The 14,177-nt window shown below is 31.8% G+C and overlaps 1 protein-coding gene across 1 annotated transcript in view; it reads right to left on the bottom strand.

Annotated features, from left to right (window-relative positions):
• The window catches only part of CALCRL (calcitonin receptor like receptor), a 104,194-nt gene extending 92,093 nt beyond the window's left edge, over window positions 1-12,101 (bottom strand). Inside the window, exon 1 of the mRNA XM_012464078.3 lies at window positions 11,868-12,101. The gene's annotated coding sequence lies outside the window, so the exon portion shown is untranslated. The remainder of the gene's footprint in view (window positions 1-11,867) is intronic.
• Between the last annotated feature and the right edge of the window lie 2,076 nt (window positions 12,102-14,177).

Genomic DNA, 14,177 nt, shown 5'->3' with positions numbered 1-14,177 from the left:
AATATCTTCTTTTACAGGCTCTCCTTTTGTCTTCTCTTTCTTTTCCTGCCTTTATTCATTGCTCCCCTTTTCTTTTCTGGTTTCTTTTACTTTCAAATTTTAAATCTCTCTCTGGTCTTTTAACTTGGTAAGCAATAATTACTAAGTTAATTTTGTTCTTACAGTCATATCTTTCTATTCTACAGATGACAATTTTTCTGGATATACTCTGATCTGGTTGGCTTTTCACTCTGTAATCTTGTTCCTTCCATTTCTAATTTCATCAACTTTTGGGTGAATCTCCCAAGCCTTCACACTGCCACACTGAAACAAAATGTATTGCTCTGGATTTACTCAAAAAGAGCAAAGTTAAGGATGTGTAACATTTTAAAATGTTAAATTCGATTTTAAAAACATAGAGTTGTAAACTGAGATACATATAAACATGGAGAACACATCTACTTTAGAAACATCTGAAGTGAGGAACTGGTCAGCAATAGGAATTAATTAAAACAGGACTTATCAGAGACATTTGCTTGTAAACCTCATGAATTACAAAACTGATTTAAGGTTATATTTCATGCTGTAGAGTCTCCAGTTATATCGCTGGTGTTCCTATCGATCTCTGGAATAGACATGCTTAACACAGTCAAGACAATCCAACATATAGAGAGCTAAAAAAAAAAACTACTAAAAAAGGTTTGAATTTTATACATACCCTAAAATCCACTCTGCAATAAAGAGCAATTGTAATAATTAGTAAAACTACTTAAAATTTATAGAGAATGTTTTTACATCCAATTTAGGATCAAACAATTATTCAGACTTCAAAATAAACTTACTTCAAACTACAAGTAGTATTTTGTGAGAAAAGGCTCTCAAGAATATTTGATGTCACCACTGAATCTAGATGAGAGTGAACAAATATTTTGGCACAGCCTTTCTCTAAACAGGAATACTGGGAGTAACCATTTGTCATTGTAGGGACTGGTACTAGCTTGAGAAAGTGTGAAGTGTCTCCTTACTGTGAAAAATTAGTCATTGTTGCACTCAAATTTTAAGGGCAAAGTATAGAAACTCAAATTTCTTTCAAGGCTTTTATTTATGTAAAGTTTATTTTAAGTGTCTTTTACATTATTTCGTGTTTTCATTATTTATTTTAAGTGTCTTTTACATTATTTTGTTCAGATGAGAAATTTCTACTCTTTTGTCTTTTTAAAGACAGCCTTATTTAATTATTATTATTTTTTTCTATTTTAAGCTCCTTAGGATAAAGAAACTGTTGTGGAATACTGAGTTATCTTGCCATATATAAAATTACCAGAAGCAAATTGACTAATTTTAAAAACAAAATATAGCTTTTTAAAGGGCATGTCTATCTTTATGTTTTGTGATAATAACTTTATCATATGCTATTTGATAATGACTACAACAAATAAAGTGAGAAAGTTTAGGGATAAGAGGTAAGAAAGAGACAGGGAAGGATGGTGGTAAAAGAAGCCATTTGACAATTTTAAATATGTTTTGAATAATAGTTCACCTAGGACAGAGAGTTGTTTAATCCAAATCAGTGCGTTACTTATGTTCTAAAATCCAGCCAGTGGTGTGATCAGAGAATATGTTGAAGAACAGTAAAATTACAACTTTGACATATTTGATATAGATATTTTACCTGAATACTATGTATATATGTTGACAATTAGTATTTTTCTTAAAGTAAAATTATTGTTTCACTGAATGGCATACATATCTGAACTCAGAAGAAAGAAAACCTTAATAGTGGTATTTCTAGGTAAATGAATAATTAGCATTCTGTTTTAAAAGAAAACAATAAAGTTAACACTGAATCTCAAACAAATGGTGAATCTAAATTGGAAAATAAAAGGTGCATTTTATATGAGTTGTGTGCATTCAGAAGATAACTTGTGTGAAAATCCATAATGAGGCTTTCAAACAAATTATGATTTACTTAATCACAAATATATATTTTAATTTATAAAATAGTCCTTTAGCATTAAGTTTAGAAAACTTCTGTGATCATATGATAATGTAAGGTCATTGACAGTTGGCATTATTTTTAAAATTATCTTTACACTCAACACTAAAAAGCTTAATAAATTACAGACTAACAAATATGTAACTTATAGTTTACCAAACAGATGTAAAACTTTTTGGCAATTAAACAGAATATGTATTCTACTATATATATTTTTATACAAGATTAATTTGCTTTCCTTTAATTTCACTGCTAAGTGTTTTTTTTTTTTTCTTTTTTTCCTATATAGGCTCTTTAGTGCTATTATCCTGAAAGGCAGTAAGTAATGGAATAAAGCTTTTGTTGGGAAGCAGGAGTCAGCAAGTCAGCCAGTTTTAACAAGAAATTCTGCCAGTTTTAGCCATTGTGTGGCCATTTGGGGAAAGGCTTCAACATTTTATGTTAAAATACTGAGCGATCTTCTCATTTATCCTAATTTGAAAGGTCATTCCTTGGAATTTAGTAAAATCTGAACACTAAGTATGCTACAGTAAGCATCTTTACTGACTTTTTTCCTTTCAAAGTCAGTGAAGGAATACATATGAGGTTGAACTAAAAATTTAAAAATGAAATTAAATTTTGAATATTTTCTTTTTGGAAATACATAGTGATTCTAACACCTTCAGAATTTCTGCTCTGGTGTCTCTTGTATACTGCACACAAAGTCACATGAAGCCAATATCCAGTTTTCTGTGAATCAGACTCTAGTATAAATAAACATTCATTCATGTATTCATTTAAATATTTAGTAAACAGTTTTGGGGGACCTAATATACAGGCACTTATCCAGGTGCTTCATATATATTAGTTAAATGAAAATCAAGCAGAAATCCTTGCACTGGAGCTTACGTGTTAGTGGGATGGATGGAAAATAAAAACAGCAAGGCTGGCCGCGGTGGCTCACACCTGTAATACCAGCACTTTGGGAGGCCAAGGTGAGTGGATCACTTGAGACCAGGAGTTTGAGACCAGCCTGGCCAACATGGCGAAACTCTGTTTCTACTAAAAATACAAAAATTAGCTGGGTGTGGTCATGCAAGCCTGTAATCCCAGCCGCTGGGGAGGCTGAGGTAGGAGAATCACTCAAACCCGGGAGGCAGAGGTTGTAGTGAGCCAAGATCGTGTCACTGCACTCCAGCCTGGGCAACAGAGCAAGACTCTGTTTCAAATTTAGTATTTTTTTAAATGCTAAAAAAAAAAAAAAAAATAGCAAATATTTAATTTATAGTAAGTTGTTGCAAGGTGATTAGTGTTAGAGGGAAAAGGACAAACTAAAATAGATGAAAAAGAAAAGACGGCTGTGGTGATATAGATGTAGGTTGATTTTAAATGATTATCAGTGTAGGCTCTTTAGAAGAGTTCACATTGGAGCAAGATTGCAGGGTGGTGAGGGACTTAGTTATATGGATATCTGGGAGAAGAACATTTTATGCTAGTTGAAAGAAACCTACAGGTAATTCTTAATTCTCCTTTAGAAAATGTGCGTGTCTTTCTTTAAATTTGTGCCAATTGAAATCAGAAGTACAAGCAATAAGTAAACTTGTCTGGGGGTGAAGGACTTGATAAATGGAAGAAGAGAAATTTAAACCTAGAATACAAGATCCATAAGGCCATAAGGAAGATTAGCATTCTTTTCATATTCAGATACTAATGTGATGCTTATGGAATGCACGGTAGAGAAAAAGACAAATGATAAAACTTAGAAATTATTCAAATAAATGCCCCCTTTGATTATTATTATAATCTTAAACTGATAAAATTCTATGATGCACAATGATCTTTGTTCCTTACCAAAAATTTCATTTCATTTCAAATAGTTGTTAAACTGGAACAAATACACTGTAATAACTGATGTCCATATACATATTAGGTTGAACTAAGATGTCCAGATGAAAAAAAACCAATTCTGTTAGAAAGGCTGTTGCCTTTTCATAATGATAACATCATACGATTATTTCTGTAAAGAAAATGTACACCAGAATGTAGGACAAGCCTTGAAGTCTAAACTATTTTGCGTAATTAGGGATAGAATGCTGTAAGAGTGCAAACATCTAACATCTTTTATTTCTTTTAAAAAAGCACATGCCATTTCAAGACCTACACCATAGATTTAATGAAATGCTGAGATGGAGTCTCCCTTTTCTAAGTTAGGAATCCATTAACTAAATTTATTTAACTTATCCAGGCCTCTAGCTTAGGAAGCCGCATGTCACAGGAAGCCACATGTCACATTTAAGGTTTGGAGCATATGCAGTCTTTTATGGTACTGGAGTCAGGATAGTTGAGAACTTGCTGAACAAACTTAGCTTTCAGGATTAGTATGAAAAATTACACATTTAATGGATGTTTTTAAAGAACACTTGTGTTATATCAAAACTCAAATATAAACTCTGTTAATTTTGGTGTGTATTTATTTTGAAGGAAGTAGGCTGGAATTTGGTTCATTAAATATAAACATATATTAATTTTATGATCAGAAAGAATTTCACGCTAATAACATGGAACATAGAACAGGAAATCCTTTTGGAAAGTGCATAATTAAGGAAGTTAGCTATTGTGAGAAATTCAATTAATTTAAAAATTAAACAAATTTAGGAAAATCATTATATGAATTTCACTCATGCCAGGTTTTTCCAGACCTTAATATTTGCTCATATCTCATTTGAAGGCCTTCCTATTCAAATTAATGAAGATAAATATTCTTCAACGCTTTATTCTTACAAACATCACTTTCTTTAACCATGATATTTGCAATAGAATTAGACACAAGAAAATAATTTTTGTTAAAGTAGGAAAGGTAAAAATTATATTAAAAGCAATTGAAAGGGAGACATTTTAGAATATCTTAACCAAGGAAAACATAAAATTGTGAACACAGTGCATCTGTTTGGACGTTGTTTATTTCAGGTTATTTGATGTTTCATCAATAACTGAAGGTTTGCTACAATAATAAATATATACAGTTTATCATATGTATTTGATTTATCAGACATTAAAAGATCTGATTTATCAGGTTTTGTCAATTTAGAAAACAGTCTTGTTAAGATATTGAGTCTTGATCTTGTGACAAGATGAAAAAGAGTGGCAGCCAGTGGTAGGGATGAAGAGTTCACATTTTGATTGGCATTGTCTTATCATAGCATAGAACCAGTGGTGATGTTGTCCAGAGCAGATCGGTCTTGTTTACCTTTGACACATAGCATAGGGCTAAGCACCTCAGAAGTACTTCTTAAACGATGGACCATATTGTTTAATCCTAGTGTCCCCTAACATAAATAAATGTATAGACATATTAGTTAAAATGTAAATGTTTTGACAGGAATAAACTCTGGGATAAAAAACAAGTCTGGGCCTGGCATGGTGGCTCATGCCTATAATCTCAGCATTTTGGGAGGCTGAGGCTGGTGCATCATGAGGTCAGGAGTTTGAGACCAGTCTGATCAACACGGTGAAACCCCATCTTTACTAAAAATACAAAAATTAGGTGGGTGTGGTGGTGCACACCTGTAATCCCAGCTGCTCAGTTGGCTGAGGCAGGAGAATTGCTTGAACCCAGGAGGTAGTGGTTGCAGTGAGCTAACATTGCACTTCACTCCAGCCTGGGTGACAGAGCTAGATTCCATCTCAAAACAATAATAATAATAATAATAATAAATCAGCCTGCTTTCTTCTTCCAAATGAAATATATTGCAATATTACCAGATTTTAATTTGTTTAGAGAAAGAGCAATTTTGGCATGCAGGAAAACATGCTACTCTTGACCACCTGAGACCAGAATGTAGCGACTGGGCATATGATTTGGAAAAAAGTGAACGTGAGACAGGCTAAATGAGAAAACGTAGTGGAAGAAGAGGGATACCAAAAGAGAGATGGAAAATTACCAACTGCAAATTGTGCTTACTGTATAGTTTTTCCTAGAGTCCTGCAAGTCATATCCTCTGTTTGCTGGGAAAATTCTCATAGGTCATTTGTTTCTGATGTCCATGTCTGTCTTTTGAATGCTATCCCTTACTCTCTGATCTATAAAAGTATCTGAGGTGGCTTAAAACACATACATATAATTTACCTTATCTTATAAGAGTAACTGTCAATGTGAATTACCTGATACGTGGGTTTTTAAACTGAGAGTTGAAGAACTCTTATCATAACTATCAAAAAAGAGGTCCCTTTGAAACTAATGCAACTATATGCAAAATGTTGTTTGTTTATTTATGGAAAAAGTTTGCTTTGTTTCATTACCTTTTCAATGTGAATCTTAATTTATTAAATATTCAACAATAAATTCTTAAAATGAATTATGTTAAGCCAAAGCCTAAATGTTTTTTGCCATCCTATTGTATAGGCACTCTTTCTTCGTATTTTCGAAAAATAAGAAAATATAAATGTCTTCCATTAGGTGGCAGTAATAAGTTCCTATAATAAGGACTTTTTTTTCCCCCAAAACAAAATAGTCAACAACTGGGAAACCTAAAAATTGAATTTATTGGATCCTTCTCAATGTTCTCATTTTGAGATTGTGCAGCTGCTATAATAATCAAAACCAAATTTTTTTTGACAGATGTCTACATTTATCTCTACTGTAGTGTATTCATACAAGTAGTAAAAGTAGCATGTAAATTTGGGTAAATAAATTTACTTTTGTTTTCTTGTGTTAGAAGAGATTCGGTTTGGATTTGGTGAATCATATCACTGTTCAACTTTGCACAACTTCAGTATTGAGAGGTCTAATAATAGATAATACACAAAAGTGTAATGAAATAGTTCAGATTTTGAGTCATATTAGATATAGGATAATACCAGTTTTGTCAATGAGGATTGTGCAACTTTGAGTTTCACTGAGCTTCATGTGTAAAGAAAGAAACACAATTTTTGTTTAATATACCTTTCAAAATTGTTAACATGCAGGTATTTTTAAGTGCTCCATTCCATGGAGATAGTAATTATCAACATCAATTCTATTGGGTTCTGGCATGTATTATATGAGGCAAAAAGATGGTCACCCTAAAAACTGTAATTATAAATCACACTTCTTCACTCTTCCCGTCTTATAAATAGATTGTATTCTGTCTACCTGTATGTATGATGGTTGTTTGGAATGAGATTTTGCATAGAAACAAATTATATACTCAGTCTCACAACAGACTTATGGTGAACATGAAAATTTATTAAATATGTACTAAATGCCAAGTACTAAACAATTTCCATGTGTTAATTCATGGATTACTTACAAAACCTTATAAAGCAGTATGATTATCACTTCCACTTTGTAGATGAGAAAGCGGAAGTGGTAGATTCTGGGTTCATATGTGGATGATCTAAATCCAAAGTCCATCACAGTGCACTTCTATAAATAACATATACCTAAATTTCTAAAATAAGTGTGTAAGTTTTTTTGTCTTAATTAATAAAGTATATTGGGGTATGTCTGTAGAAAAGACAAAAACAAATATATCATTAAAAGTAAAATTTTAAAGACATATGCAGATTGACTAGTAAAACATTAAACATGTTACTCTAATATTAACTTTCCATTACTAAGTACAAAATAAAAATCACAGTTTTGTATTGATGACATTCTTTTCCCATGGTTTTAACCCTGTTTTTATATTGTAATGTTATTTATTGCTCTCTGATACTTAACAAAGTTTCAATTTTTCCTTCAAATTATCCTTGGAGGGAAGGCAAAATTGAGGTGCATATGCAAAATATCTGCATAATCATTGGTCTCAGATTAATTAATGGACACGGGTTCAAATTAACACTCGTGTAAAATTTATGAATTCAGTAGTTGGATGCAAGAAAAATTTATCTTCATTTTGGTTAATAAAACCAAACCTGCTTCCTCATAAATATGCTATTGATCCTCCATGTCACTACTCTATAAGGAGATGGGTACTTGTAAACCATCTAGCTGCTATGTAACTAAATCATTGCAATTTAATATACCAAATGATATGCTCAAAGTTCGCTATGATTTTATGAGAAAAGCAAATGAGCTTAGGTCAGCCTAAGCCTGAGTAGAGTTAAAACTACTACAGTTTTATATAAAAGTTTATGTCATATTAACAGTTTTTTAATTCAAAAAGATACATTCTATGTTAAGGGAAATAAGATTTATCTGAAAGTTGGGCTCCATTAAGCAATGTTAATAAAATATAAAACTATCACCTCCGTACCATAGGGGTTACTTATTTATTCATTTTGGCTTATGCTATGTTTAACAGGGTTGGAATTTTTGTCGTTTTAATTTTTACTGATGTAAAAAGTGTATAATACATTTGATTTAATCCATGAAAAATAAAAATAAAACTTCTTTAATCTTTCAAAAGTAAATATGCTGTTTTGAACACTTTTGCAAACAATAATATTTTGCTGTGTCAGTTTTGAATAATACTGTCTCTTAAGTAAACAAACTAATTGAAAAAAAAATGGAAGACATGTGTCTTGGGAAAATATTTGCCACTTATTCCCTGATAACAATTCTAGTAACCTAGGAAACATAGATCCTAACTCAGTTCACAGGCAGTGACACTATTTTATTTATTTTTTAAGCAGTAAGACCTTACTGTGTCCTTAAGAATTGAATACATTTCTTCTCTTTTTTGTAAAATAGCTTATTAAAATTAAATTAATTTGATTTTAAGATTATTCAAATATAGAAAAATGCAGAGATTAATTGACCTAATCTAATTCACATGGTCCATGTGACCAAATGGGTAAAGGACTGATCTATCTGGTTAGGAGATAGAGTTTATTTTGTATTTCTGGTAAGATTTTATTTTCCACCTATTTGCATTATAATATTTTTGTATATTACATAAGAAGATGTCTTGAAATAATTTGTAATCAATCATGGTACATGTACTTTGGCAGAAAAAGAGAACATACCTGAGAAATGTGAATGTTTATAGTTCACCCATGTATTTGAAAACCAGATACAGAGAAATGATTTAAATAACCGTGTACCATTTTTCCGTCTTCAGTATATCCTCCAGAATTCTAAGTCAAGAACTAAGATACGTTAAACACTTGACTCTCATAAGAGTGCCTTTCATTGACCCCATTGCAATGATACAGCTCGTGTTTATGGTTTAATAGTTTCTCTCAGTGCCAAGCATAAGATATGCAATAAAGTAAAAGTTTTTAAATAATGTTTCTTGAACATATTTATATTCTGAAAAGTTGATACCGTATCATTATATCTCCAAAAACAGAATTATTTGTTAAGTCTGTATTCAAGGTCATATGTAAAATATGAAATAAATTTTGTTTAGTGAATACATTTTTCATCCTCTAAAGTTCGTTTTATTTTTCCTATAAAGGTCCAGAACAATCTTTAAAAATAAAGTTACTATCAAAGTTTTGTCATGTAGATAAAATTGATAACAAAATATTTTTACAATGTTTCCAAATATGATCTAGTTAGAAATATGTAATAATGCTATTAACTGAAATTCAGTTAGGTTTTATGTGTTTATCAAATAATTTGTCCACATTAATCTGTAAAGCAAATAAGGCAATCATTTTACCTTTATATTATTCTCAATTTACTAAATTTTATTTCTTTTATGCATGAAAACATATTATAATATGTGCAGGTGAACCTAAATGTTCTTACAAATGTGCTAGGTATTGACTTCACTTAAAACTCATTATATGTTTGGAATCACCAGTGAGAAAAGCATATACGTCTTGGCCATTCATTTAAAATAATTTTAAAAACTGCAGACCCAGTTTTATTTTTAAAAATGTTTTTGTTATTCCAATTTTTCAACGTGAATAGTTTCATATATTATAAAAATCTACATATTTTAAATGTTAGTATAATGCTTTGGCATGTAAGATAGAAAATAAATCCCGTAACAATAGCCAAAGCTATTATCTCTTTAAGAAAGAGAATATTTCAGGTAAAAAATGTTTCAGCTCACATTATTCACATAATAGTTCAATTCTATGTTTCATCTTACATATTTAGAATTGACTGTAGTTTCAATGCATTGATTTTTTATGATGCTACAAGGAAACATCTAGCAAAGTAAATTCATTTCCTTATGGCTAAAAGCATGCATTGATATTCTGACATTCTCTTATCATTGAAGAAAGCACATTTTGAATACATTCATATGAAGTTTTATTTCAAACTTCCAGTTATTTTCTCAAATAATTCCTTTGCCTAATGACCTTCAATGTCCATCACCTAGTGTTTTTCAAAAGTATTTTTGGAAAATAAAGATTGTAAACCATACTGTTACCAAAGTCATACAAATTTAATCAAATTATACAAGAAAATAATGGGTTTTGAGCTGGCAATTAAATAAAAATTAAAGAAGTTTGGAAAGTTACTCATTATATAATATGATCATAATATACTACCTACTAAAAAATAATCTTAAGTAAAAAATATTGTTTTAATTTTTGTTACCAACCCATGCCATTGGGTTACTGAATGTGTTGTTTCTACTCCATCCCCTCCCCCTATTTATATAATGACTAAAGTCACATTCTAAAAACACTTTTCCCATTTCTACATGCGTGTCAGGAAACTCAGTACAATTGAAGATTTAAAAGAGAGAGAAATCAGCCATGATACTTTCAAAGAATCACAAAACTAAGAATTAATTTAAATTTTCATTATATTGAGGAATTTGTGGAAAAATTGAGTTGAAAATTACCGAGGAGTTAACTCAGGATGTTTGTAGTCTACTGTTAATGTGTCAGATATGAGTGATTAAGTACAGGATGCTTCTATTGCAGGACATCTTGAAAAGTATAATTTCATTTAGGTGAGAAAATATATAACTTAGAAATTATATCTATCAACATAATTTAAAATTTTACATCAAATTTTCTTCAACAACAAATTTGTGGTATATCTACAGAAACACTTTATTAAGCAGACACTAGTTTCTTAAACTGTTCAGGACAGTCTGTACTATCAGAATGAGCATTAACCGATGTTTTATCTCAACATTTCAGCAAATTCTATCCTGGAAATTCTTTTTTAATAAATACTTCAGTTTCTTCATTTAATCATCTAATATACTTGTTTGGGAAAGCTGTCACGTTTCTCTATCCACAAATGTCTTCATATCCCACCCTCCTCCAAAAGCTTGCAGAGGGGAGCCAGTCAAGTTGAAGTATTCTCTAAAAGATTTTAAAATTAAGAATTGTTATAAAAATCTGCATTTCTTAAACTCTAGTTTTTTTTTTTCTTTGTAGCCGACACCATGATCCAAAAAAAGAGGAAACGGTTCGGGGTTAGCAGAAGAGAGATTTAGCACATCTGGCAACAATGAACAACAAAAATTAGTTTAATAGTTAGAGATATATGTGTAAATAGAGATGAAAGGCAAATAAAGGCAAATATAATAAATCCAAAGTGATTACTTTTCAAAACTCTGCATTGTGTTCAGCCACGGAGTAAGTGAGACTCTGAGACCCCTTAGGTAGTTATTCTTTCACCTCTTCTTAGAGCTGATTATACGGAAAGTTTAAAGACCCTTCCTAGGGGAAAATGTTTTCCAGCTCTCAAGATTCAAACTTAGCTAATAGTAGAGCTAATTTTTAAAGGCACTGTTCTTTGATCAGAAATATGTCTTTTAATCTATTTAGATTTTTAATACTGGCTAAATTTATTTTCTCGAACACCATGATAAACAATATTATCCAGTAGTAACAGATTTTGTATTCATGTTGGGGTAATATGCTGTATTTTCTCAAGCATGTGAAATAAATGAGAATATATTTCAACATTATTTCAATGCTACCTACTAAATTCTATAATAGAAACATTGTCAAACTATATAAGAATACTACTTAGAATAAATATAGTTATTTTGAATAGCGCACTTACCCAGTCCAGCTATTAAGGAAATTCTTAGTGAAATATTCTTAGGATGGAATTTTACTTTCTGAGATTCCGCAGAAGAGATTTACCCCCAGGCAAGGTGGGGAAGAGTGAAAGCTTTGTAATGTGATCCTGCAATCAGGATGAGATCCAGTTAGCAGAGCTTGATGCTTCTAAAGCAGGAGGTGACACTCTCTGCTGGAGAGAGGTTGTTCTGAGTGGATTTTAAGTGTTGTCAGATTGTAAGTGATCAGCAGCAAAAGGGAAACATCAGAGCTTCCTGTTACATCACTCTGACCCCGCCTGCCGTTAGTGTTAGGTTACTTTCTTTCTGAAATAGCATACCCCAGGAAAGCAGCACTCCTTTCTTATTGTGAGACAAGAGCAAGAAGCAGCCTGAAAGAGAGAGAGATCATAGGCTGTGTGAATACATTGTTACCGGTAAAAAGCTGGCTGGCTTTCACCTTGACTGAGTTCTGTTAGAACTTGCCAAACAAGCTGCTTGTGATTTGAAGGAAATCTGAATATAATATTCTGCTCAAAGAATCAAAGGAGTTAGGAGTGTGTGTGTGTGTGTGTGTGTGTGTGTGTGTGTGTGTGTTAAATTATAGCTTACAAAGTATCCAGGAAAAAAAAATCTAACAAATCTTTCTTTATAGCAGAATACAGAAAAAAGTTAACTGCCTTCATCATAATTGGTTCTATGGTTTGGCTCTTCTTAATTTGGAGCGCTGCTAATTGGGTGCTGTTCTTCAATCAGTTCCTAATCAGTTAAGTCGATCAATAAACTTTATCCTGCATTTTAAAAATCTTTTATTTTTTCCTTTACTTTATTCATAAGAATATGAGTGTGTGTGTTATAAATTCAACTTGTGTATGTGTGTGTATGGAGTGTTTCTTTTATAATATATAAGTATATATATTTGACAAAAGAGCCTTCTAAATAATTCATAATTTTAAAATTGTTGCACACATTTAAAAATATTTGGTGTAATTATGTTTTCTATAATCTAAAAAATAATTTATACTACAATATTTGTAAATCAAAACAACCTTAAAGAAAATATAGATAGGCTATAAACATAATATTATAATGTAATATAAAAGACATAGAGTACTTTTTATTTTAGACAAAATTTCATCTCAAAACATAATTTTTTCCTTAATATGTTTAATAAATCATTGGATATGATCAGGGAAAATGTCGTAAATTTGAAATGGTTTTTTCATTTTTACAACTTGGTAAACGTATGATATGAAACAATACATTGCCCCTGTAACCTAAACAGCACTAAAAGTCACTTAATTTATCTGGGCATAACTTTTCTCATCTATAAACTAGAAGAGCTAGATTTCATTCCTAAGGCTTTGAATTTACAAGTTTCATAACATTTGGAAATAGATAAGCTATGGTAAGGCTCATAGTAAATTGTTAATTGTTACTGAAATTCCAGGATAAAATGAGGTGCCCATTCACCCAGTAGGCAAACAAAGGATATAAAGGCAAAATAAAATCAGGAATATCATATTTTTAAAGCAGGGTGCTCATGTTGACATTTTTTATTGTCTGGATTAGTGGAAGAAAATGTTTATACAATCTTTGATTTTAAGACCAGTAAGAGCAATATTCATTAAAAAAAAACAGACATGTAAAAATAGGGGCCGGGCGCGGTGGCTCAAGCCTGTAATCCCAGCACTTTGGGAGGCCGAGGTGGGTGGATTACGAGGTCAAGAGATCAAGACCATCCTGGTCAACATGGTGAAACCCCGTCTCTACTAATACAAAAAACTAGCTGGGCATGGTGGCGCGTGCCTGTAATCCCAGCTACTCAGGAGGCTGAGGCAGGAGAATTGCCTGAACCCAGGAGGCGGAGGTTGCGGGCAGAGATCGTGCCATTGCACTCCAGCCTGGGTAATGAGCGAAACTCCGTCTCAAAAAAAAAAAAAAAAAAATAGGATATACCTTAATCTCTATAATTATGGTAATAGAAAAGACTTGTAAGAAACTGAGTTACACCAGTGTGGTTATTGGGAGATGGGGGGGGGGGGGGGAAGAAACAGAAGATTTAAGTAGTCAAGTTATAAAATATTTTATTTTGTGATAGGGGTTTGATTTTGCTTTGCTTTGGGGGCTGTTGAGTTGTACTTCTTTTTGAACTGTTTCCTTCAGCCCGTGAGAAGAAAAGATTAATGTTGCAAATTATTACTGGCTACACAAACAATGACTCTTCAATCAGAAAACGAATGTGGATATATCTAGGTGAAATCTTGATTCAGTTCTGATGTTGAGCTAGCACTCTGCTTGGGGAACCACTA

This window comes from Aotus nancymaae, unplaced genomic scaffold (assembly GCF_030222135.1).
Source record: "Aotus nancymaae isolate 86718 unplaced genomic scaffold, 86718_ANA_hifiasm-v0.15.2.pri h1tg000008l, whole genome shotgun sequence".
Taxonomy (NCBI): domain Eukaryota; kingdom Metazoa; phylum Chordata; class Mammalia; order Primates; family Aotidae; genus Aotus; species Aotus nancymaae.
The sequence above is the reverse complement of the archived record's forward strand: the minus strand, read 5'-3'. Positions and strand labels throughout refer to the sequence as shown.